This window comes from Hippopotamus amphibius, chromosome 8 (assembly GCF_030028045.1).
Source record: "Hippopotamus amphibius kiboko isolate mHipAmp2 chromosome 8, mHipAmp2.hap2, whole genome shotgun sequence".
Lineage (NCBI taxonomy): Eukaryota > Metazoa > Chordata > Mammalia > Artiodactyla > Hippopotamidae > Hippopotamus > Hippopotamus amphibius.
In genome coordinates this window covers 74,314,766-74,338,392 of record NC_080193.1, presented here as the reverse complement: position 1 = coordinate 74,338,392, position 23,627 = coordinate 74,314,766, and the positions used below count along the sequence as shown (strand labels likewise).

The 23,627-nt window shown below is 51.1% G+C and overlaps 1 protein-coding gene across 7 annotated transcripts in view; it reads left to right on the top strand.

Annotated features, from left to right (window-relative positions):
- The first annotated feature begins 3,150 nt into the window (after positions 1 to 3,150).
- The window catches only part of SH3BP4 (SH3 domain binding protein 4), a 94,991-nt gene continuing 74,514 nt past the window's right edge, over positions 3,151 to 23,627 (top strand). For 6 of the 7 annotated variants that reach the window (XM_057746541.1, XM_057746537.1, XM_057746542.1 and 3 more), the window contains exon 1: positions 3,151 to 3,315. The gene's annotated coding sequence lies outside the window, so the exon portion shown is untranslated. Of the gene's footprint in view, positions 3,316 to 18,641; positions 18,898 to 23,627 lie in introns of all 7 variants that reach the window. The other variant, XM_057746539.1, reaches the window with a different exon arrangement.

The following is a 23,627-nucleotide window of genomic DNA, read 5'->3' as shown; positions in this document are numbered from 1 at the left end:
AACCTGATTTCAGTACTCCATTTGTGCATGTGTACACTCATATATGTGTATATACACACACCCACATCACACACATGTATCATATATACATACACATGCTCTAACATATATGTAAATGCTTAAGAGAAGTTTCTGGATGGAACAGTACTCTGCTAACTGTGGGATCTTGGGAGAGGGTATGAAATTGGGGGTTGGTGCCTACTTGTTACTCTACCCACTTCTCTGATCATTTGAATCCTTTGAAACAAACGTATTATTTTTGTACTTAAAAAACAAGTTGCTGAATGTGTTTCCACTAGAAATGCTTATTGAGTCATTGAATGTTATGAATAGCTCATGTTTTTTTCTTTTCTTTTGCCTTTGGATGGGCAAGTAGGAAAAACTGGCAGGATGAGAAGGCACAAAGTTAACAGGGAGCAACATTTCGAGACCTCCTTGCTTTCCAGAATACCAGGGACAGAACAGTCCACAGACAACTTACACCTGGCCACACGAGGTTGTCTCCCCAGCTCATGTCTGCCTCAAATCCACGAGCTACGGGGAGTAAAAGTACAAGAAAATCTGTTTATGCTTTTTTTGCAATTTGCTTTAAACTTTCTGACTTCCATAAATTCCTCTCCAAGGATGCAGGCTGGTTTGAAGATGCTCATGGCACCATGATGCCAAGTACTGGGCTGGTACAGCTGTGGACATCACAAGACATGCTCTTTGCCACCTAAGGTGAACAGAGCAGGTGCTTTGCTTATTCGCACTGTATCCTGCATTTCCACATCACTTCATTTTTTGTGCATTTTAATACCTGTCCCTCCCTCACTACTCAGTAAACTCAGCTTTTCCCAGACTGGACCTTGGCTTTCTTATTTGATTGTTTTTGTGTTTTGCCCTTGCCTCGTTCCTCGGCGTGGCTGCAGAGATTTTCCATGCGTTGGGCCATTTGTGTGCTTCTGGGAATTGTCTTTTTGTACCCTTTGTCCATTTTCTACTGGCTCGTCTTGTTCAATGCTTTACAGGCATTTTTACACAGTAAGGATATTAGTCATTGGGAAAAGCAGTAATAATAGTAGCTAAAACATACTGAGTGCTACCCTGCACCAGGTCCTCTGCTAAGCACTTTACATGCTTTACATGAAATTTTCATTTCATTTAGGAAACTGAGTCACAGAGATTCAAGCCCAGCAGGCTGGCTCCCAGGTCAGTGCTCCAAACGTGTTGTTATACCACTAAGGACCCGCTGGGCCCCCACACGCCCTAGACACCCTCCTCCTCTCTGAGGCTTTTCTACCTGTCCTTTCAGGGTGACTGCTTCCTTTTGAAATCTGTAGCATACATTTTAGGACTAATTGTATCCATTTTCAGGAATTCGATTGTCCTAACACATAGATGACACCCAAATCAGAACACCAGTCTCCACTCTTCTAGATCCATGTCTCTGTCTTCCTGTGTCTCCGTCTGAAAATTCAACATGGACTTCAAATTGAGGTGGCAGAAAACCAGATCCCTTTAGGTAGAGGGAGGTCCCAAAGACCAACAGAGCTGCAAGGGCTTGGGATCCAGAAAAATCTGGGGTTTGAATTTAGGCTCATGCCCCAAGGGATCATGACGCAGTACATGAGGTCTAAAGTCACCTACAAAATGGGAAGAGTAATAATGTCGGCTTTGCTAGGTAACGGTGAGGAGTGACTCAAGCAGTGTCTAGTTCTGGCCGCGGAATGGCTTTTCTCCCCCTGAAGACCTGTGCTTCCTCCTGGTTTCGGAGTTGCAGGGGGCTCCCAGTCCTTCAGTTACAGTAGCTGGTGGTCCCGGAAGCAGTTAGAGCCCAGCCTCTGGAGTGGCCTCGGGTCAAATTCTGGTTCTACCAGTTTCTTGCTGTCAAATTAATTCTCCAAGATTCAGTCTACTCATGCGTGAAATGGACTAATGAGCGCGGCCAAGCGTGGGATTTCTCGAGGATTAAACGCTCCAGTCCATGGAAAGTGCTTGCCACACAGTAAGTGGTGCGTTCATTCACTGAGCATTTATTGAGTACCTACTACGCGCCAGGCATGTTCCAGGCGGTGGTGACCCAGCAGTGTACCGGCCAAAGAAATTGTAAATGGCTAGACACTATGTGTTCCATTTGCGATCTGCTTAGCAGAAGTTCTTTGTAATTCTCGATGTGACTGCCTTTTTCTTGTTTTTACTTTTTAAACTTGCCCTGGTCCCCAGTCTCGCACCTGCTTTTTTTTCCACGGTCCTAGACAAGTGTTTTGTAAGAGGGTTTTGAGAATTAGGCGCCACAGTCCGCGGCCTGGTCGACGCCAGCTTGCAGATCAGAACCTCACCCAGGGGTCTCCGCTTGGGGTTCCCCGAGAAGGGGTGGGAGGATGGGGATGCCGGGGGCTCATGAGTGCGCCCCAAAGGTCGCCATGCAACAGCCACTTCTAGATTTGCTCGATACCGAGGACCACGATCCTGGGGGCGCCCAGCCGCCTGGACCTTGCTCGCCGGCCGGCGCCAAAAGGAGGAAGAGGAGGAGACGCCGCGGCCGGATCCCCTCCGGGGCTCCGGGAGACACGGCGCCAGACCCCGCCTGCGCGCACTCTCCCACCCGGCCTCCCTGCGCCTTGGCTCGGCCCTGCCCCTCCGCCCTTGCCCCGCCCCGGCGGACCACACCCCACTCCCGCCTCCCGGCCGCCGCGGCTCGCCCCTCCCCCAGCCTCCAGGCGACAGCGGCTCGTCCCCACCCCCTGCCTTTCCACCAGCACCACTCCCCCCACCCCGCCCGCCTCTCGGCAGCTTCAGATAGGCCGCGCCACTCCAGCATATCCCCGCCCACTACTTATTCACACCCCGCCCCTCTCATCTTGCCCCGCCCCCTGCTAGTCCACACTCCGCCCCTGCTTCCCGGAGGCCCAGGCTAGGACCAGTGGCCTCCTCGTCCGGGTTTTCCTCCCACCCCAGTCTCCCCAGGGGCTCGGCTCAGACTCTGCCCGCGCCGCCCAAAGCCCTGCTCAGGCGCAGGACCACCCCTCCCCCGCAGCTCCGCCCCCCGGGCCCCGCCCGGGCCGGGAGACCACCCCTGCTGACAGCTGCCCGGTCCCCGCCTCCCGCGCCGCGCCTCGCGCGCCCCGCCCCCGCCCCCGCAGCCCCGCCCCAGCGCGGGGACCACCCTCCGCCGGCGGAGGCGGGGGCCGAGCGCTCGGGGCACTCTCGGCTGTCCCGGCCCCTATCCGCCGCCGCGCGGTGGTTCCCGCGGATCGGCGCGCGCCGCCGGCCGGGCGAGCTCCCAGACCGCGAGGAGAGCCGCAGGAGCCCGCGGGACGCAATGCGAGCCAGGTAGGCAGGCTGCGCCCCGGGCCGTCCCCTGCGGGCTCCTCCAGCCCGGCGCCCAGCCTCGCCCCCGTGGCGCCTGCTGGGACTCGGCGACTTTTGCACGCCTCGCGGGCGCTGACCGTTCCCCGGCCGCCTGAGTTCGGGGCTCCGGGGTGCCCGGGCGCGGCTGCTGCCGGACGGCTTCGGCGCGCCTCTCGTGCTCCCCGGGGACCCAGTCACTCCGGCGCAGGCGGGCGGGCCGGGGTTCCGGGCGCCGAACCGCACTCGTGGCCCCCGCGTGCGCCCGGCGAATCCCCCTCTCCTGGCCCTAGCGTTCCCGAGGCAGGCCCTGAGGGGTGGCCCTCCTCGGCGACAGGACGCGTCCTCGGGACGCTCGGCTCGGGGGGCTTGGGCGCTCCGAGGGCTGGAGGAGCCGGGGCTTTCTCTGGCGCGGCCCTGGGGAGGAGGGAAGGGTGCGCGGTCCCGGGTTAAACTTGGTGACAATGCATATTTCAACTTTTTCGGAGACCCCTCATTTTAGGATGGAAATGAAAACCCCGATTTCTGGCTTGGCCGTCTGGTGCCCGAGCAGCCGCGAGGTGACAGCGCCGGCGGCGGGCGGGTGGGGAGGGCCCGCAGAGACGCACGTTGCTAAGTGGTGTTTCCGGGGAAGCCCGCTCCGCGGTGCGGATTGGTGGTCTGAGGATCCCAGCTTTGGAGTCCGGCGGCTCCTAGCCCGGGGCTGGTTATGCAGCCAGGGGGACCAGGCCGCGCTGGCCTTTCCCCCGGGTGTTGGGCGGCCGGCTGTGCCGTCAGGGGTCGCAGCGGGACGGCGGCCAGGCTTCCTGCGTGCGGAGAGGCCGGCGGAGCCTCACCGGTCAATGCGATTTAAAAAGGGAACACGGGGCTGGATTTTATCCGTGTTTATTCTTTCCAAGTTAGTGCAGCACATCGGTACCGTGTGCTTTGTCAGTAGTAAGAAGTTCGCATAACTTTTGTTCCGATCACAAAAGCAATATGTTCTCTAGGTAGAAAACATAGAAATATAAACGGTAAAACAGAAACCTGATCATTGATCCCACGGTTCCTGCCGGCCTCGGTATTTACACTCTTTAATACTCACATTTCATAGGCTTGCCGATCTAATCGATAAGTTTACAAGTGGAGCCTCTCTTGACTAAATGAAAGCAGTCCTTTTGTGCAACTCTCCCCTTCCCACCCTTCTAAAGGGGATTGTCTCCGAGCACCAAAGTTTGGGTGTATCGGCCAGGCTCCCTTCTCAGGCTGTGAGTCCCCTTTCCAGTGGGTGGTGTTCTCCGTGCCCTCTGCAGGCCCGAGATGCAGAGAGAAGCCAGCAGTCAGCTAGACCACTGGCTCAGACTGGATGGATTGGCTGTGGTTTTGGTTGCTTGCCTTGTAAAAATGAAGGTAATGATTCTCAATCGGCTTCTCAGAGCACCATAAAATTAATGGGTAGTTTGCAAAGTGTTTTGGCATCCTTGGATGGACAGCGGCTGTATTTTGAGGGGTTAGGGATGTCCTTTGCTTTCGTCATCAAATAAAACCATCTACCTCCCACCTGACCATCTTGACCAGGAAACAGACGCCAGAGTGTCTGGTGGAGTCTGGAGAAGGTTCCTGTTTCCCTGCTCAGGACAGTCTGCCCAGGCCAAGTCCCTCAGAAAATGGGGGGAGTGGAGGGAGACAGACCTCCCCAGTCCACCTTCCCTGTCTGCTTTCTGCATGTGGGCAGACATGGAGAGTGTAAGGGGGCTTTGACATTAAGAGGGACCCCAGTGTTCACAGGCCTGATGCTTGTGCATCCAGAATGCTGAGGCCATGCTGATCCAAGAAGGAACAGTTAGTTCTGGGAGGACTCAGACGGTGAACAACCCTGGCTTCCCAGGCATTTGTTTTATGGCTCTCTTGTTTACGAAATGAACAATGACCAGCTCAGATCTGCCGTGCCTGAGAAGCTTCTGCGAGCTTTAATTTTTTTCCTGTTGTCCCAAGACTCAGGCACCACGGGGCTTTAAGGGGCCTCTGAAACAGCTGGGAGGAGCTCATTTCATTTGTTAATTTCAGATACAGAAAGCCAGAGCAGGAACTGCCGGAGGTGCCCGGCCGCACAGGTTGCCTTTTGTTCCCCTTGCACAGCAACGGTGATGGAAGCTCCTCTTTCTGTAGCAGGTCTCTAGGGCTTCAGTTATTTGATAGTTTTATTTTTTTTTATTGTCGCTCCCACCAGCACTTTATTCTGCCCAAGGTCTAGTAGCTGATCACAGCCCAGACACAGGGGAGTTTCTGAAAAGACCTGGAAAGTGGTCTGGACAAGTTGCTGATAAGTGTCCTTCCGGGGCTCACCCACTGTTAGTATTGTGCCCTGAATGTTCTCCAGGTAGGGAGGAAGGGGGAGTCTTCCTGGATTTTCTCCTCTGCTGCTGTTTGCTAACTCAACTTCTGGTTACCCAGCAGCCTGGAATTGTTTTCCTGTGGGCTGCTTCTACAGACTTTTTTCTTATTCTAATGGTTCTAGTGGGATAATAAGATATGCTAATATGGACGGGGTTTACGCCCCTGGGTCTGGAGAGGCCGCTCCTGTGTTTAGATCCTGGCATCCGGGCCTGTTAAGTGTGGGAGGGGTGTGTGCGCTTCCTTCTTTGGTGTGGGGGGGTGGCCACCTGGCTTCCCTCAGCTTCTTAGGGGAACCCTGGACCAAACAAGGTTAGGAGCCGCTGAGTTGGGCCCTGGCTGACCTCACCCCGGCTCAAGGCAAACCTCCATGACTCCCTGTTTGAGGAACCAGCCTTGTGCCCGCCTGGTACCTGACTGAGGAGAAGCTGTTGTTCAGCTAGTGGGCCGTGGGCCAGCCACGTGGGTTTCCCTTAGCTTTGTTGTTTTCAAATTGACACTGGAATTGTGTGGTTTTTCTTCTGAGAATTGGAGTCAGGCCCCTGGGATATTTTCAAAGGCCCTAGAGATGGGCACTAGGACTTCTTTGACCTGAGGCCGCTGCCTGACAACCAGGAACTGGGAAGGGTCACCGTGCAGCTAAATAGACTTCAGGGTGACTGCGTGGCCAGGAGTGGCCGGGAGGGGAGCCCAGGGCCATCCAGAGTTGACACTGGCTTCCAGCAGAATTGGGTCTCTTGCTTCCCCAGCTATTTACACAATAGAAGCCTCACGTTCTGCCATCATGCTCTGCAGAGTGACAGGAAAACAATCCAGGAAGCCCCCAAACACCAGGAACCATCCAGCTACTTACTCAGGGTCCTCCAGGGTGCCTGAGCCTGTGTCTCGTGGGCCTGAGGGCATCATGTATTACAGGACAACATCTGATGTCATCAGGACCAGCATCTCAAGGGAAAGGATGTCGATAGTCCGCCTTTAGAAGGCAAGCGAATACCGAAGGTATTTTAGAAACAGGGTGTGTGATGCCTTCCTAGGAAGGGAAAAATTCCTTATTATGCCTCACTGCCTCCCATCCACCAGGTGTACAAAATAGCTTCCCAAACCATCAGTAAGAAAATATGGACTTGTGGGAATAGAATGGTGTCCTGAGTTCAAATAATTTGTCAAGATTTGGGTGTTTTAACGGGCATCACTTGCTGAGGGTTTGTGATGGATCAAGCCAAGTGCTCACATTTTAAAATCCTCACAAAAACTGAGGGGTTCCATTTTACGGGGAAGCTGTGAGAACTGAAGTAGCTCCTCCAGCCTAATCGTCCAGTAAGTGCTTGAGCTGGGATTTGAACACAGACCTGCCTAGGTCCAGAGCTCTTCATCACATCTCCCAGTGTGCTGAAATGAAACAAACAAGTCACACCTTTGGGAGCATGAAGACACAGGCATGAAAATAGCAGAGTGCCTGCCTCCTTTACACAATGATAAAAAAAAAGGTGAAGAAATCTTTAAAACCTGAGAAATCTTTGCAGCCTAAATGGGAGGCAATCCGTTTGCACCTTTGTTCCCCAGGGGCCATGCCCTTGCTCCCTGTCTGGAAGGTAAAGTTTGATGTATTTGGAAGATTGTGATTTTGAAGTTGAGACAGCTCAGACTGAATCTGCTCTGAAGTTTATCCTTGTACCATGAAAAGAGGGTATTCTGGGCAGATGAGGTCACTAGAATAAGATTAAGATTACGGGAACGCTGTTAAGTAAATGTAAGATAAGGGTCCACCTTCCGCTTTACAGTCAAATAAAGGATATACTAATGAGATTATTCTTATCTGCTTCATGAAAGCTCATCTTTGGGGAACTCTCGGAGCTGATGCCTGGTAGCCCTACTCTTATGAACAAATTGAAAAGAATCCTTTCTGTGAAAGGATGTTTGTGGTTCCAAGTTCTTATTAAATCCCCCTCTCCTCTCTCTCCCCTTTCCTCTTCTCCCAGTCTGCTTCACCGAGGATAACCCTGCCCCATTCTTATGAAACATGGAAGCCTGCTAACATCTGCAGGCCTGGAAGGAATTCAGCTGTTTCCTTTCCTGGCTTCTCGGTTGTTGCAGGTCCCTGAGCCCGAAGTGTGCTGGTCAGCCTGTTCAGGAAAAAAACAAAGAGCCTTGATGGTAGCATCTGTCAACTGCCCTGGTGTAAATACTCCCACCATGACTGATTTCAGGCTGCCAGTTGGGTCTGGCGATATTACTAAGTATTTGACAACCTGTGTAGCCAATAAGAGTGGGCTCCAGCTTGCCAGCCCAGCCCCCTGGTAGAATGGGTGAAATGCTTGCCTGGCTTCTGCGTGGACCACGGCTGCCCAGGAGCTGTATGTACTGAAAGAGGATTTGAATGTCATTGAGTGGCCTCGTTTGGCCAGCAAGGGTAGAGTGCTTCAAAACTCAGATGCCGCATTAAAGTCACCTGGGGGATTTTTAAAAGCTGCCCGGTGGAATCGGCATTCTGATATGTTTCCAGGGCTGAATCCATTGATGTAGGGAATTCGTGTAAGAAGAAAATTAGAGGTGTGGTTTGGGATTAGGCATGGCAGACCCTGTGTTTGAGGCCAAGGAGCTGAACATTTCCTGTGTGGAGCGACGGAAGGTTGTCCAACAGAAGGCTCCTAGCGGAGGAAGGGCCCACGTCCTCCCGAGTGCCAGCTGTCAGTCTGACTCCAGCCGTGGTCGTGGTTGACATTGTTTTGCCTCGGTTGCTTCTGCTGGCTGGAACAGATACAGGCCTTCGTAGAGGAAGGGGTCAGGGTGAAGTGAGAGATCGCCCCTTGGGGAGATGGCTCCTTGGGTGGGCTTGGTGAGCTGACCTTGGATGTTGAAGCAGAGAGCCAGCGTCTAGAGGAGCTTCTCAGGACCATCCAAGTGAAGAAAGGAGAAACTCAATGGCTGAGGCTCTTTAAGAGCCTGAGCTTGGTTGCACACATAAGCTGAGTACTTTTTCTCTATCATAATTAGCAGTCAGATTATTTAAGAGCTTCCTTGAGAGGCAGCAAGCACGTGGGAAGGGGAGTGTCACTGAACTTCTGAGCCAGGCTTGTGAGCAGGTTTGGGACCAGGAAGGGGCCAGCCAGACCCTAGGGTGCAGGTTTAGGGAGGCCTCACTCTCGGGTTGTATGCACGCGGGGTCCGCCCTGCTGGTCAGGGGTCGCCTGTGTGAGCGAGGGCTGGCTTGGGGCTCATTTCCTTAGAGTTGAACCCGTGATTGTGGAAGAGCTTGCCGCAGGCTTGAGTGTGGAGTGGGCTTGGGCGCTTCTCAGTCACCCCATGGGGCGGGAAGGCCGAGGGGGCAGAGGAAAGAAGCAGGCGGAGGTGGGAGACCATGTACCATGTGTCCCTGAAGCCAAGGAGAAGGTTGGGGTGCGGAGGAAGGGGTCTGGGAGCCTGACGCAAACAGGACAATTGCTGTCTTCTTCCATGAAGACCCGTCTCCATTCCAGACCAGCAGAAGCAACCGACACAAAACAGTGTTGACCACCACCATGGTGGGAAAGCGCTGCTGGAGTCAGACTGACAGCTGGCAGCTGGGAAGTTGTGGGCCCTTCCTCGGCTTGGAGCCTTCTGCTGGAAAACCTTCCATCGCTGTACACGGCAATGTGTGTGTAAATGATCACAGAAGTAACACCTGGAAGTCCAGGGGCCACTGGGTTTGGCTTGTTAGAACCATGTGATTGTGGTAGTGGGAAGCTTCTAGAAAACCAAGGACAGGGGCCATAGCCCTCTGAGAAGCATGTTAATGATAAAAGAAGGACTGTCTTTTGAGGATGTCGAGGCAGGAAGGACCCAGAGTTGCCTCAGAGGGGCTGGGATGCTGGGGGCTGTGGACGCCTGGTCGGGGGCTGATGGGGGGGGTTGGGTGGGGGGGAGTAGGACCAGCACAGAGTGATGGAGGGTCCAGAGAGGGGGTTAGTGACCCCAGGGACTGTGAGGGAAAGAGGTGGGTGTGAGTGGTTGTCATCCGGAGAAATTGGTTAGAAGACTGCTCCGCCCCCACGCCTTTTCACCAGCCTTTGTGGGGGGCTAGCTGGGAGCCTCGTTTGTCCCTAAGACCCAGCTCCTTGAGGCTTCGCACGGAAGCCCTTCCTGACTGCCAAGGCCAGGAGCTGACTGCTGCTTCCTTACCTGCCCATTGTCCCCCCCTGGGCAGGGCACTGCTGGGTGGGGGGCTGCTTCTTTATCTCCACATCCTCACTGCACAGACAGCACAGGATGGAGACCAAGGGCGGTGACTTAGCACTTAACCGCATGGCAACAACATTGGTAGTCTTCTAGACATCTTCACATATAAAAATTGCACTAGAGAACAGAAGTCATTTCTATGAATAATAGTCAGCTGACTTGTAAAGCGCTGTCCAGTGACCCCCTCGCGGCTCCGCCCTTTACCGTTTCACTGAGCCTGGCTTCCCACCTCTGTTTACCTGTTCGTGCTATTGCCCTTTTGGAAAGGATTTTAATTTTCATAGCTTCAGGATACAGAGAAGTACAGCTCTTCCTCCACTTAGGATGGGGTTACCTCCTGATAAATCCATCCTGTGCTGAAAATAGCGTCAGTTGAAAATGTGTTCAATTACACCTAAGCTACCCAGCATCATAGTTTAACCCTCTCTAACTTAAACGTGCTCCAAACCCTTACATTAGCCGTCAGTTGGACAGAATCATTGAACACAAAGCCTGTTTGGTAATAAAGTGTTGGATATCTCATGTCATTGTTTGCATATTGTACTGAAAATGAAAACCAAAGTGATTGTCTGGGTGCAGAATAGTTTGAAGTGTCTGTTCTTGGCCCTGGTGATCACTCCCTGCCCTGCCCAGCATCACGGGAGAGCATCAATGCCACATATGCTAGCCCTGGAAAAGAGCAAAATTTAAAATTCAAAGTACTGTTTCTGTTGAAAGTATATTGGTTTCACACCCTCGTAAAGTCAAGAGTTGTAAGTCAGGGACCATCTGTAAATGGAATATCCAAAAAAATGCAGGTACATTTAAACATTTTAAAATTACCCTGAGAATCATTGTTCTGACAAATGGTGTCAAATATTTGTATGCGTCCCTTACAGAAGTAGACAATAAAGGGCTGCGTTTGAATTTAACTGGGAATAATGGTTGGGGCTGGTGTATCAATAGTGCATGTAAGTAATTTGTGTAAAGGGCTGGACCAGGCCCATGACCCAGAGCCCCTCAGCAGCCAGTGTAGGCAGTAGTGACGGTAGTGAAAACAGTTGCCTACGATGGTCTAGTCTCACTTTTCCTCCCCATCATCCTGTCCCAAATATCCTCTCGCAGAAGCTGTGGTTTTTTACTCCCTTGTGGATTCCAAAATCAGTGTTTACAACATCTTTAGGAGGAAAGCTCTATTCTGGTTTTCTGCTGGTTGGCAGTCATTTGGCTATTGCACCTTTATGTGCTGGATTAAGAAACCAAAAGTTCAAATTTTGGTCCCACTTGAGGCCCATGTCGGAGTCTTCTGTAAATGGCTCTTTTCAGTCAACCAAATGTGAAACAACCCAATTTGCACAGCTGCAAATCATCATAGGTGATCCAAGAATTAAGTGATTAACCATCCATTGTGTCCTTCTAACGTGTTTTTGTACCCAGGGCATTGTCAGGGAACAGAAATAGCTGAAATAAGTTTTCACGGACTAGAAGGTGACAAGTTCCTTTTCTCAGTGGTATCTCCAGTGGTCTTCGTTGAGACCTGTTTTATTTTGGGTGACGTCATGGGTCTGTCTTTGTTTGAATCTTTGGCTTCTATTTCTGGTTTTGACCTTGGACAAAGTTTTGTACTTCTTTGAAGCTGGCCTTTCTTATCTATAACATGGTGATGGTAGGACTTAACCTCCCCGGCTGGGAGATTTAAACGTGGAGAAATGGATTTCACCGTATCACCCCTTGCCTTGGGCTTTGAGCCCCGTACCTATCTTGGGGAGTCCTTCGTGATTGTGGCTGTGGCCTTTTTGAGTCTTGTGTGCACTGTAGATCATTTAAAATTTTGAGTAAGTAGAGATTTTGTTTGCTGTTTCACCATCTAAATTAAACAGGAGTGCGAGTGTGTGTGTGTGTGTGTGTGTGTGTGTGTGTGTGAGAGAGAGAGAGAGAGAGATTTTTAGGTGTTCAATCTGACCTTTAAAAAGTGTACAGGTGCAGACTAGTGGCATGATGGTAAGTGTTTAAATAAGGATTAGGACCCCCAATCCTTGCTGTCTGTTTCTAAAATTCCTGGAGCAGGAGGACGGGTGAGGGGTGGAATCAGCAAGTTGTGCCCCAGTCCAAGACCTGGGATGGGGAATGGTCCCCTGGTAGACGGGGGGCACCAGTAGCCAGTGGCTGGAGGACTCTGTGCCTCTGTGCAAGGAGGCCTTACCTGCCCTAGCTGCCTTGGGGGGGTGGAGGAGGGAGGTGAAACATTGTGTTCAACATACATACTTTCTAGATAATAAATGAATTGTTTTGGGAAGAGTGTCTTGTGATTTTTTTCATTCTTTTCTTTAAAAAAAACCCCTGTCTGCCTAAGGTTTTTGTTTTGTTTTGTTTTTTTCCAATTACTCAAATAATTACATGTTCATTTTAGAAAGGGAAAATGCAAAAGGAGAAAAAAGTTTCATCAGTGGAATTCTGCCACTCATGATAACTGCTCTGGGCATTTTTGTGTCTTTCAGGTATTTTCGCACGTAAATCTAGCCCCTTCCAAACAAAACAGCATGGTGGAGTGGGAACTTGTTTTTAGTTTACTAGATGCATGACGTGTAGTAATCCTTCAATCAGTCATGCATACTATGCTTTTTATCATGTTGTTGACGTACCTTCAGATCACTAAATACAGATATGCATCCTCAATTTTACTGTCAGATTTATTCCGGGGATGCACCCTCTTTAATTTAACAAGCCCACGTTCATAGATAGTTTCCAGTGACTTTGAAATTATAAACAACGCTGCAGTGAACATCTTTCAATACATGTAAGTTTCTCCTTCCAATGATTTTTTTTCTTTTATCCTTAAAATCTGTAAAGAACTTCTAGCTCTATTAATGGTTAGGTGAATGTATAATTGCTGCTCAGAAAAGCACATCCAAAGGGAGTAATATTGGGAGAGTTTCCCGATCTGATGAATAAAACTTGGTGAACTTTGGAGTCATTCTTAGAATTGCTGGCACTCCTTTGTGGGGAATGGATTTCTGATAGTCTGAGTGGTTATGTGTGCTCTGCATTGTGAGCTTTGGGGGCGGGGGTTGTAAGTGCACATCTTAATTTTAGGGAGCGCACATACATGCCAGTTTCAGAAACAGTAACATATGGGGGAAACCGTGTGCCCTAAAACCCAGATGTTTCTGGTGGACGTCTCCAGGGCCCACTCCCTCCTAGAAGGGGATGAGTCTGATTTCCAGGCATTCAGCTTCAAGAACTGTTGCTACAAGCTCCCCAGGCTCCTGTCACTGTGGGCAGCAAGAGTGATTGGTGGGGCCGTGTTGCTTGATGAGATGCAGTTTGATCTGGCGCATGGTAATGGCATAGCTTGATTTTTGAGACCTTCAGGTTCATTAAGAGGAGAAAGAACTTCATACCTTCCGCTGATGGTAAGGCCATAATTTTGATTTCTAGCTGCGGTCTGGTGTCACAGTTCTGGCAGGAGAGGGAAGCTGAGTTGTGGGCGGAGTATTTGTTGGCCTGTGTCCTGAGTATGGTTTGGGGCAGGGGGGTGGCTGCCTCCTCTGTCCTGGCTCTGTGGCATCCGTGAGTCATCGTCCACTAGTGTAAGATGAGGCAGCACTTTGTGGGCTGCCCGGGAGGCAGGAGGACCGTCCTTTCGTGCTGGTTATATGTTCTGAGTGCCAGGTCCACCTCAGGGAGTCTGGGCGGGCTTGAGGGCCAGGCCCTCGTGTAACTCTGGGGTGTTGCCGTGGCCTTTCCCCCTCCTTGTTAGCTCCTGTCTGACTTGAACTTGTTCATTCGTTCCCTCACTGTGCACCAGATGGGGGTGGGGGGCTGGGGGGATGGAGAGACCACCAGGGATGGCCTCTGTGCAGGAAATGGGCCACCAGTGTCCCAGGAGAAGAGTCAGGGTCCCCTAGGTGTGCTGGGGGTCAGGACTGGCTCCCCAAAGAAGCCCTACTAAGCGGGGAACCAGAAGGAATTGGGTAGGTGCCCACAGGGTGGTGAGTTTGTTGGTGGTGAGTGCCAGGAACCAGTAGGGGTGCTGGCTTTCTGGGATCACGTGGCGGGGATGCAAGAGGCAGGTGGCAGGTGGCTGAAAGGGCGGTCGTCCTGGGTCTCAGTCAGTTTTGAACTTTTATTGTCTGAGGCCACCGGGAAGACTGTTACACGTGTTAACCTGACTTGCAAGGGTCTGGGAAGGTGATCTGACGACCGCACCTCCCTTCTCACAGCCCTGACCCCCCACAGCCACTTTGGGTTCCCCTCCTGGCACCCCACTCTGTGACCCCCACAGGGCACCGCTCCCTCCTGACCTCTTGTGAGAGCCTCATAGAATCATCCGACGGATTAAATGACGGCCCTGTACAGTTTTAAGACTTACGCTTCTTACCCAAAATGACCCTTAGAAACGGAGCCGACTCTCGGATTCACTCTCGGAGTCACAGCATCTTATATTCCAAAAAGGAAAAGGTATTGGTAAAGATATGGAGATTTTCCAGATAAAACAACATCAGAGGGATCCAGTGAGACAGGTCAGAGCACCTCGCCCTGGTCAGTTGAGTCCCTGGCTGTCTCTGAGCGTGGCTGTCCGCCAAGGGCATGGCTCATGGGCACAGGCAGGGTGAGTCTTGGCTCTCCCTGTCAGGTTCTGAAACTCTCCGGGCCAGGCGGTCATTCCCCTCCCAACAGGCCCCTTCTCGGCCCCTCTTGAGTTGGTCACTGCAGAGTTGCAGCTTTGCTGGCCTTCCAGAGGATTTCTGTGTTTAACCCACGTTAACCTGGCTAATCCTGTGTCTACTTCTGGGGAAAAACTTCAGTCCAACCTTTTGCTCTGGTCGGACAGTCAGCTGTCCTCAACGTGCTTGGAAAACCGTTGCTTTATCAAGGTTAAAAGGGACAGAACTAAAAGCTGGAAAATGATGTCATAAACACTGCTTTTTTGTCATTAGTGAAATTGTCAAGAAATTGGCTGCTTGCTAAATCGAGGGTCTGATTATTATTCTGGGCAGAAGTGAGGTTATTCTGGTGAGCAGGAAAATGGAGAGAACAGCGGTGATTCCCGTGGGGATCCAGAGTTGGAAGCCTGCGAGTCACAGGTGAGTAAGGCATTCAGGACAAAGCGCCGGATCTACGGTTTAGCAGATGATTGTAAATTAGGCGTTATGGGAAAAACTTGAGCGTGTGTGACTTTAAATATGTCAGGTTGTTTGTGGTGGTCCTTTGCCTTTAGGTTTTACTTCTGGGAATTGCAAATAGGCAGCTGTGGAGAGCTTGCACACAGGGCTGGAAGGGAGTGTACAGACATGACAGTGGTTTGGGTGTGAAAATTGGTGGGCAGGTCTGCGGCGGTCATCTCCCGCCCCACCCACAGCTCTCTCCCTTGTCTTTAACAAAACAAGGTAAACTGGATATTTAACCTGTTTGAGGGAGAAAGAGGGGGAATGGTAGCTGGTGTTTGTAAAGTACCTACAGGCAGTCAGTGAGCCAGGTCCTCTCACTTATACATAAGACCCTCCCCAAACCCAGCGGGGTAGGTGGCATTGTTCACATCTTACCGATGATGAAACTGAAGCCAAGAGGTTAATTATTGTGTCCATGGACACAGAGAGTGTCCGGAAATGCATACCAGGGGATAAACTGTTTTATGTGGTCCTTATGCCTGGATGTTAACCAAGGGGGTTATTTACCCAAAACACGAATGCCAGGCTTTACGTGCAGCTGTCCCATTGTGGATACGTGGACTGTTAGAGTGGGAGGATTAAGTGCATTGAAAATGACACAAAACCAGACGTTGCCCTGGAGGGTATTCATTCACGAGCACCTGTCGGATCAGCACTGCACTGGAGTTACTCACCTTGACCCCAAGTGACACGCCACCTACTTCTTGCCTCCGTGAGCAGGTCTTAGACACCAGCATCTTGTTTTAATGTTATATCGACTCTTTCTCACATCCTGCATTTGAGGATGCCTGTGCCTTGCCTGTTTTAGCTTCCTTTGAATTACAAGGATACTCAGTTATTTTCATTGATGGCAAATAGTGCTGGTATCAAACTAATGTGAACATTGCTTGTCTGCAGAGAAAGCATACATGCTGTGCTTAGCGAAGCTAACATTATCCTTGAGAATAAAAGTAGTAAAAAAACCAAAAACAAACCTGTAATCCCGCTTTGCTGATAACAAATGGTGTTTACGTATCTCCCCCTCTCCTCTGGGTCCTTTTTATTTATTTATTTTATTGGCTGCGTTGGATCTTCATGGCTGCCTACGGGCTTTCTCTAGTTGCAGCAAGTGGGGGCTACTCTTTGTTGCGGTGCACGGGCTTTTCATTGCAGTGGCTTCTCTTGTTGCGGAGCGCGGGCTCTAGGTGTGCGGGCTCTAGGCGCGTGGGCTCTAGGCACGCGGGCTTTAGTAATTGCAGCACATGGGCTCAGTAGTTGTGGCTTGCAGGCTGTAGAGCTCAGGCTCAGTAGTTGTGGCACACACACAGGCTTAGTTGCTCCACAGCACGTGGGATCCTCCGGGACCAGGGATCGAACCCGCGTCCCCTGCATTAGCGGGCAGATTCTTAACCACTGCGCCACCAAGAAAGTCCCTTGTCTGGTTCTTACATAGCACCTGTATGCTGTGCTCGTAGTGTTGGTAATAATTAGGACACCAGTAGCATTTGCTGTATACCAGCCAACATCTTCAGCATTTTACCTCTAAACTATTCATCTTTCCATCCTGTGAAGGGAGGGATTCTCAGCATGTTTGGATCACAGGGAATCTAAGGCACCCAAGAAGAAGGGACTTGTCTGACCCATGAGTGCAGAAGCCAGGATTTGAGTCCAGGCTGTCAACTTTTATCTGTTCTGCCCCACACCGGGAGCCAGGTCTCCCCCAGGCAGGGAAATCCTGGGACCAAGAAGGTGCTTACGGGAACCAGTCCTGGGGGCAGGGAACAAGGGAACATGAGGTCTCAGGTGAGATGAGGATGGGCGGGTAACAGCCGGGTGGGTTGTCTGAGGGGGACAATTCCTGACCCCCAGCAGGAGCCAAGGCTTGAGGACGGGAGAGAGACCCTAACGCTGGGTGGGGTGGGGAGCTGGGCATGAGGGGGATGCTCAGTCTCTCACGCACACACACACGGCACCCTCACACTTGGCACACATGTGAGCCCTCCCACTGTGGTGGGTGGCTCTGTGGCCCAGTCCCCTCCTGCCTCCTTCAAAGCTGTCGTTTGTCAAGATCTGCATCCCATCAGGCCATGTGCTGGACACTTGGTCAAGGTGATCTAGAATCACGGGTCCTCGCGACCCTGCGTGATAGATGTTTTAGAGGTAAATCTTTGTACCTAGAGAGCTTGTACTCAAGTATCTCTGTTTTATGGTGTTTTTCTCATTAGCCTTTACATGTTCAGCTAAGAATTAGTGCAGTATGGGAAGCTCCCAGCTTACTGTCATGGTGCCCCCAGTTTTCCTGCCTGCCACCCATGGAAGAGCCCCACTGGAGTTCCCTACATGAAGTGAGGGTGGCCACCTGGTCCTCTGTGACCCATCCATCCACAGCTGATGGAATGAAAGGTGGGCTGTGGTCCACCAAAGGATCTGGGACTCTGGTTACCTTAGTGACCACAGTGATGACTGATGGAAGAGTCCAGATCTTGCCCCTTTGACCGCTTGAATTCATGAGGGAATATTTGGCAGTAGCAAAATCAGTAGGACCATGGATGGTGGGGGTGGGGGGTGGGCTTTACAGCTGTGTTTCCGTGATGCGGAGAGCTCTGGAGAGTCACCCAAGTGCCTGGAACCAAGTGGACCCCAGCGCCATCCTTGTTGTTTTCTAAGTCATCTCTTGTTTTTATTTTAATATCGTCTTTAACCCAAGAGTTTTTTTTTAAGTAATTTTTTTCCTTGTTTATTTCCCCCTCTTTCCTCCCTAGTTAACTTCTGGTCTCACTACACTGGGGCCAGGGGTGTCTCATACAGTTTTCTACTTTAGAGAGTTTTGGGGGGTTTCCAGATGCTTCTAGTGTTTGCAAACGTTCCTTGGACACTTGCACACCCATTGCATTTTCTCCAGGACGTGAAGTTGGGTGTGGACCAGTTAAATTCCACTCGTTGATTATGTTATGTTTCATATTGTAACCAGATGAAGCTCTGTCCATCGCGCTGTCAGATTCCAGGGGCGGGCTCCCATTTCCCGATGGGACTGCGCTTTTGTCATGTTCTCTGGATCAACTCTAGCAGCTTCTCCTTCATATATATTAGCTGTTCTTTCAGCAAATTGGATCTTTTGGTAGCTTCACCATTTTGTCAATCTAAAAATGCTCCCGTGTGGGACTTCCTAGGTGGCACAGTGGTTAAGAATCCTCCTGCCAATGCAGCGGACACGGGTTCAATCCCTGCTCCAGGAAGATCCCACATGCCATGGAGCAACTAGGCCCTTGTGCCTCAACTATTGGGCCTGCGCTCTAGAGCCTGTGGGCCACAACTATTGAGCCCATGCACCGCACCTACTGAAGTCTGCACGCCTGGAGCCCGTGCTCCACAACAGAAGAAGCCACGGCAATGAGGAGACCGCACACCACAAGGAAGAGTAGCCCCTGCTCTCCGCAACTAGAGAAAGCCCATGTGCAGCAATGAAGACCCAACATAGCCAATAAATAAATAAATTTATAAAAAATAAAAAATAAAAATGCTCCCGTGTGTGTATTCAGTGTTTGTGGCCCAAATTTCACCTTTTCTGATACTCCCCTTCTGGGTCATTTTCAGATGTGTTTCACCTGGCGTACAAGTGCTGCTTCTCACTGGGTTAGAGCTCCTTCCTGGATGGTTCACCTTTGGTGTGATAACTCGTGCGCTGGTTCCATCACTTCCCTCTTCCTCGAAGGGCTTGCCTCTCGTGTTCTTTTGTTGAGCGTGGTTTGGAAGTTAGGCCCATGGCCATGGCTCCAGTTACATTCATTGGAAAGGAGAACATTTTGGCTGAAAGTGCTTGGTGTGTCTTGAGAGCTGTATCAGGACTCAGGTAAGCTGCTCCGCTGGTAAAGTGAGTGTTTCAGCCGGGGTTCCTCCCCAGGGTCGTCTCTTCCCAGGGTCCACAGGCGCCGTTTTCCTCCTGTGATGGTGCATCGGCGATGCTACTGAGTTCTCTGGTTCTCTAATCAGTTGAGGTTTGCAGCCTTGAGTGTGTGCTTTGATTGTGTGTGTGTAACACTTGGATCTGGGGGTGACTGAGGTGTGGTCAGAGTCTGGCCCCCACCCCAGCGCTCAGTCCCTTCTGTGTGTCTGGGAGGTTGTGTGTTGTCACGTGGGCTGTGGGTTTCGGTGGGACCCTGTGGTCACGTGGCACCATGTGCTGGCCTCCGTTGTGCCTGGTGTGGCTCTGTAACCCGCCTCTGCCTGGGAGGCCGACCCCCTCCTGTTCTTCCTGCTCATTCCTTCATCGGTTCCCTCAGCAGACAGGCCTGGTGGCTTCAGCGCGCTGGACACAGTTCAGCCATGACCTTTGCCCTTTGCCAACAACAGAGATCCCTAGCTGACCGTGTTCCTTCCTGGCCTGCACTCTTCCAAGACCTTCCTATTTCACAGAATAAGCCTGACCTTTTCAACGCGGCATTGGGTCTGGCAGGCCGGTCTGCAAACTCTCTGTCTCCTGCCTGCCCTTCTCTACCTGCTCGCAGGTCCCTGAGATGCCAGGGTGGTCCCCTGTGTGATGCGTGCGGACCCTCCTCCTCCTCAGGCCTTCAGGCTAAGTGTCTCTTTCTCTCTCTCTCTCTCTCTCTCACACACACACACACACATACACACACACTCACTGTAACCCCTAATGTCTTCCTGTTGTAGTTCGAGCTACATTGGTCACAGCAATCACAGTCACTGGTACTGATTACTGGCTTGGATGCGATCCCTCCTTTGCTCTTGAACTTAAGGGGGGTCTTGCTGAATCTCTGGCCCTCAGCTGTGCTTCTCTCGTTCTCTGAGCATCACGTTCACCCCTGAGGGTTGCAGCATTGCTCAGGTCCCTCCTTTAGAGTCAGTTGGCCTCGGGCTGGGCCCCCTGCATCCTTCATTTTAAAAGCATCCTAGGGGACTCTGTGGCCCAGGGTAGAGTGACCCCATTGGAATTTATGTCTTGAATGGTATCATTCCTCAGATGATGGTCTTTCAAAAGTGTCGGTGTGCTTAAATTGTTTTATTGTAAGAATAGTAAGTGCTTTTGTAACAATTCCAAATATTAGCCACCTGGCACGTGAAAAGTGAGTCACTCTTCCCCACCTGTGTCTCTGCTTTCAGCAGCTTTCCTCGGGCTGATTCCCTTAGGTGGTGGACTCTTCTGCCAACCCGTGTGGCTCAGGTTTCCGCGTCTGTGTCCCCAAGTGGGGTTTAGGTATAGTTTCCTTTTTTGTTTATTAGCTTTGGGAGTCAGGAATACTTTTTGCTTCGTAAAGTGATTGGCAAGGGGACTTTTTTTTTTAAACGCCTTTAGACCCATCTTATGGGGGACCAGGCCCGAATGGGAAGGAGTTAGATGTGAGTTGCTTCAGGTCATTGCCAGACTGGAATTTCAGAAACTGCATGAAGAAAACAAAATAGGCTGCTGTATAGGATCTCCCTCTCTTTTTAAAAATTCCGTTTATTTTGAATTGTGGTTTAAAAAACAAAAATCTAATAAAAGATTTACCATCTTAACAGTTTTGTAAAGTGTACAATTGAATAGTGTAAATTGTATTCACATGGTTATACACAGGTCTTTAAAACTTTTTCATCTCGCAAAACTGAAACACCCATTATTTTCCCCATTTCCCCATCTCCCCTAGCGCCACCTGGTAACTGACCATCGTTCTACTTTCTGTTTCTGTGAATTTGACTCCTTTACATAGCCCACATAAGTTGGAATCATAAAGTATTTGTCTTTTTGTGACTGGTGTTTATTTCACTTATAATGTCCTCAAGGTTCATCCAGGTTGTAGCATGTGACAGAACTTCCTTCCTTTTTAAGGCTGAAGGATATTCCGTTACATGGAGAGACCACGTTTTGTTTATCCATCCATCCATCTGTTCTTGGGCGTTTGCTTTGTACCTCTTGGCCATTGTGAACGATGCTGCTATGAACATGGTGAGCAGATATCTCTTGGAGACACTGCTTTCACCTCCTTTGGATGCATACCCAGAGGTGGGGTTACTTTATCATAGGTGAGTTTTACTTTTAGCTTTTTGAGGAGTGTCCATACCGTTTTCCACGGCGGTTGTACAAGTTTCTGTTCCCACCAACACCGGACAAGGGTTCCAGTTTCTCCATTCTCGTCCACACTTGTCAATTTCTGTTTTTTGCCAGTAGTTGTCCTAACAGGTGTGAGATCCCGAGGCTTTGATTTGCATTCCCAAGTGATTAGTGGTATTTGAGCAGCTTTTCATGTGCTTATTGGCTAGCCTGCCCTTTCTAAATAGCATTTAGTTACTTAGATTTTCTGTGAAGTGTTTTTGAGGATCCTTTTTCTTATAGGTACTTGTGGTAAAAATGAAAACTCAAGGGAATTGATGTATATTTCGAGCGATTCTCCCATGCATGTGTGCTGGGGGAGCTTATTTCTGAATAGACCATTTATAATGAGGAGTTCCTTGTGAAAAGTGGGAACAGCCCCATTCCCCCCACACCCCCCACCCCCGGCCCTGCATTCATCCCAGAAAGCCACTTTCCCCTTTGCAGGTTGTTTAAAGAGTAAATATAGTTCAAATGCATTGTGATGAATGACACCTATAGAATATGCTTGTCACCCTGGAGACTTGAAATGTAAGAATTGAAGCCACCCAGTGCCTCTAAAGAATGGCCATCGGTTGTCTTTTCTGTTTGTTTACAAGTAATCTATGCTTATCACAGATTTAGAAAATACAGCCTGCAGAAGAAATGAAAAATCATCTGACTCCCTATCGCCCCATCACTGTGAGATAAGTCACATGGACATGGTGTTAGAAACGGGGTCATCCGTGCTCACTCCTACAGCCTGCTTTTTTCGCTGGGCAGCTGTGAGGAGCAGCGTTCTCTGGCCACACTGATGTCACCCATGCCGTCCGGCTGCTTAGCTGTCACTGGGATGAGTTGAATGCCATTGTCAGGGGAGGTGATCTCAGTACTTCTTCATGACCCCCACATTGATTGAAAGCAGTAGCTCACCCATTCCTGTGTGCTCCAGTTTGAATATTTCCCTCCCAGCCTTGCTGCCTAAGACGAAATTGTAGCAGGCATTCCCCGGCAGGAGAAGCACCCTCTCGCTGCAGATTTGTACTTTCAATACTCTATTCTGAGATCCAGTCAGCAAGGAGCTACTCACCACCTCTTCCGCGGTGGCACCAGGCTGAAAGCGATTCCAGCTTCTGGCGAAGACATGCACGTTTCAGACCCTCTTGGACTGTGATGCTTCCTCACCTACTCAGCCAGGCGCTTCCCAGAGGCCCCCCTCCCCTTTCTGAACCCTGAATTTGGGGGCCGTAGGTGGCAGGGAGTGCGAGCCAGTCGCAAAGTGTTTTCCTGGGTCCAGTGTGGTAGGTGTGGTTTGGAAAGTTCGCTTGAACCTTCGAGAACGAACGTCTTCACTTGCCTCAGTGGGTCAGCTCCTCACCAGCCTGGGGGAAGGTCATTTAGAGATTCGGAAAATCGTGAACTGGATACTTTGCTGCCCCCTAAAATGTGCAGCGTGCAGGGCGGGTGGCCCTGTGTACCCGCAGCCCTCAGTTGACAGTTATCCTGAAATGCAACTCTGGGTTTGCCAGGCCCTCTGGGAGCCCAGGAGCTTCTGGAATCCTTAGCTCAACTTGGCCCTGAGGCTGCTGCCTTGATGGGCTGGCGCTTAGCTGCTCCAGGAGGCTGGAGCTCCGTTTCCTCACTGCATGCACCAGCTTCCTTAGCTCAGAAAGAGCAAGGGGTCCGTGCCCAGCACAGCCGCTCGCGCTTCTCTCCACCCCCTCCCCTCCCCACCTCTTTCCTCTTCACTGGCACGTGTTGGGGGTGCTTTTGGCCACTAGGTGGGAGGAGGGGCAGGAATTAGGGGGCTCTGAGCCGGTCTGTGCGCCCACCCTGGGGGATGCGATTCATCCTTCACTGCTCAGGCCTGCTGTCCGTGACACGTGGCGATTTGTGATGGGGAGAATCGTAAAACTCACCCCAATTATAGGCGCGTGTGCAGTGTGCCTGGCTCTGGTCTCAGCCCTGCCCCCTGGGAGCAGCCAAGCCGGCCCGGCCGGCAGCTGCCTGGCACCCCGAGGGGTCAGGGACCGGGCGGGTGGTGGCTGGGGATGCGGTGATTTCTCGGGATTGGCATGGTGCAGAGTTGGACGTGCCAGGCAGCGTCTAGCAGCTCCGTGTTGGAGAGCTCTTCAGGAGAAAGGAGCTTGGTTTTGGTTGAGCTGTTTTCCCCAGATGGAATCCTTCTGGCCTGTGAGCACCGGAGCAGCGTAGCGCTGAGCCCTCTGCGTGCAGCTGCTGTCCCTTCTCACTTTCGCAGAGAATTTGCCCGGGGAAGCTCAGTCACATGCCAAGGCCGCCCCGGCAGACTGCTGCCCCCAGACATCCTGCTGCCCCTGAGCTTGGGGCGCCTTGCATCCGGGGCCCGAATTCCACCCTGTAACCAGCTTTCACCTACCCTTGCCTGGAGACTCAAGCAGGCACTGCGAGTGTCTTCATTCAGTGTTTTGGGAAACGGAGGCACCAAGCAGCTCCTCTGAACACTGAGGGTCAAGAATTGAACAAAAGTGGTTCAA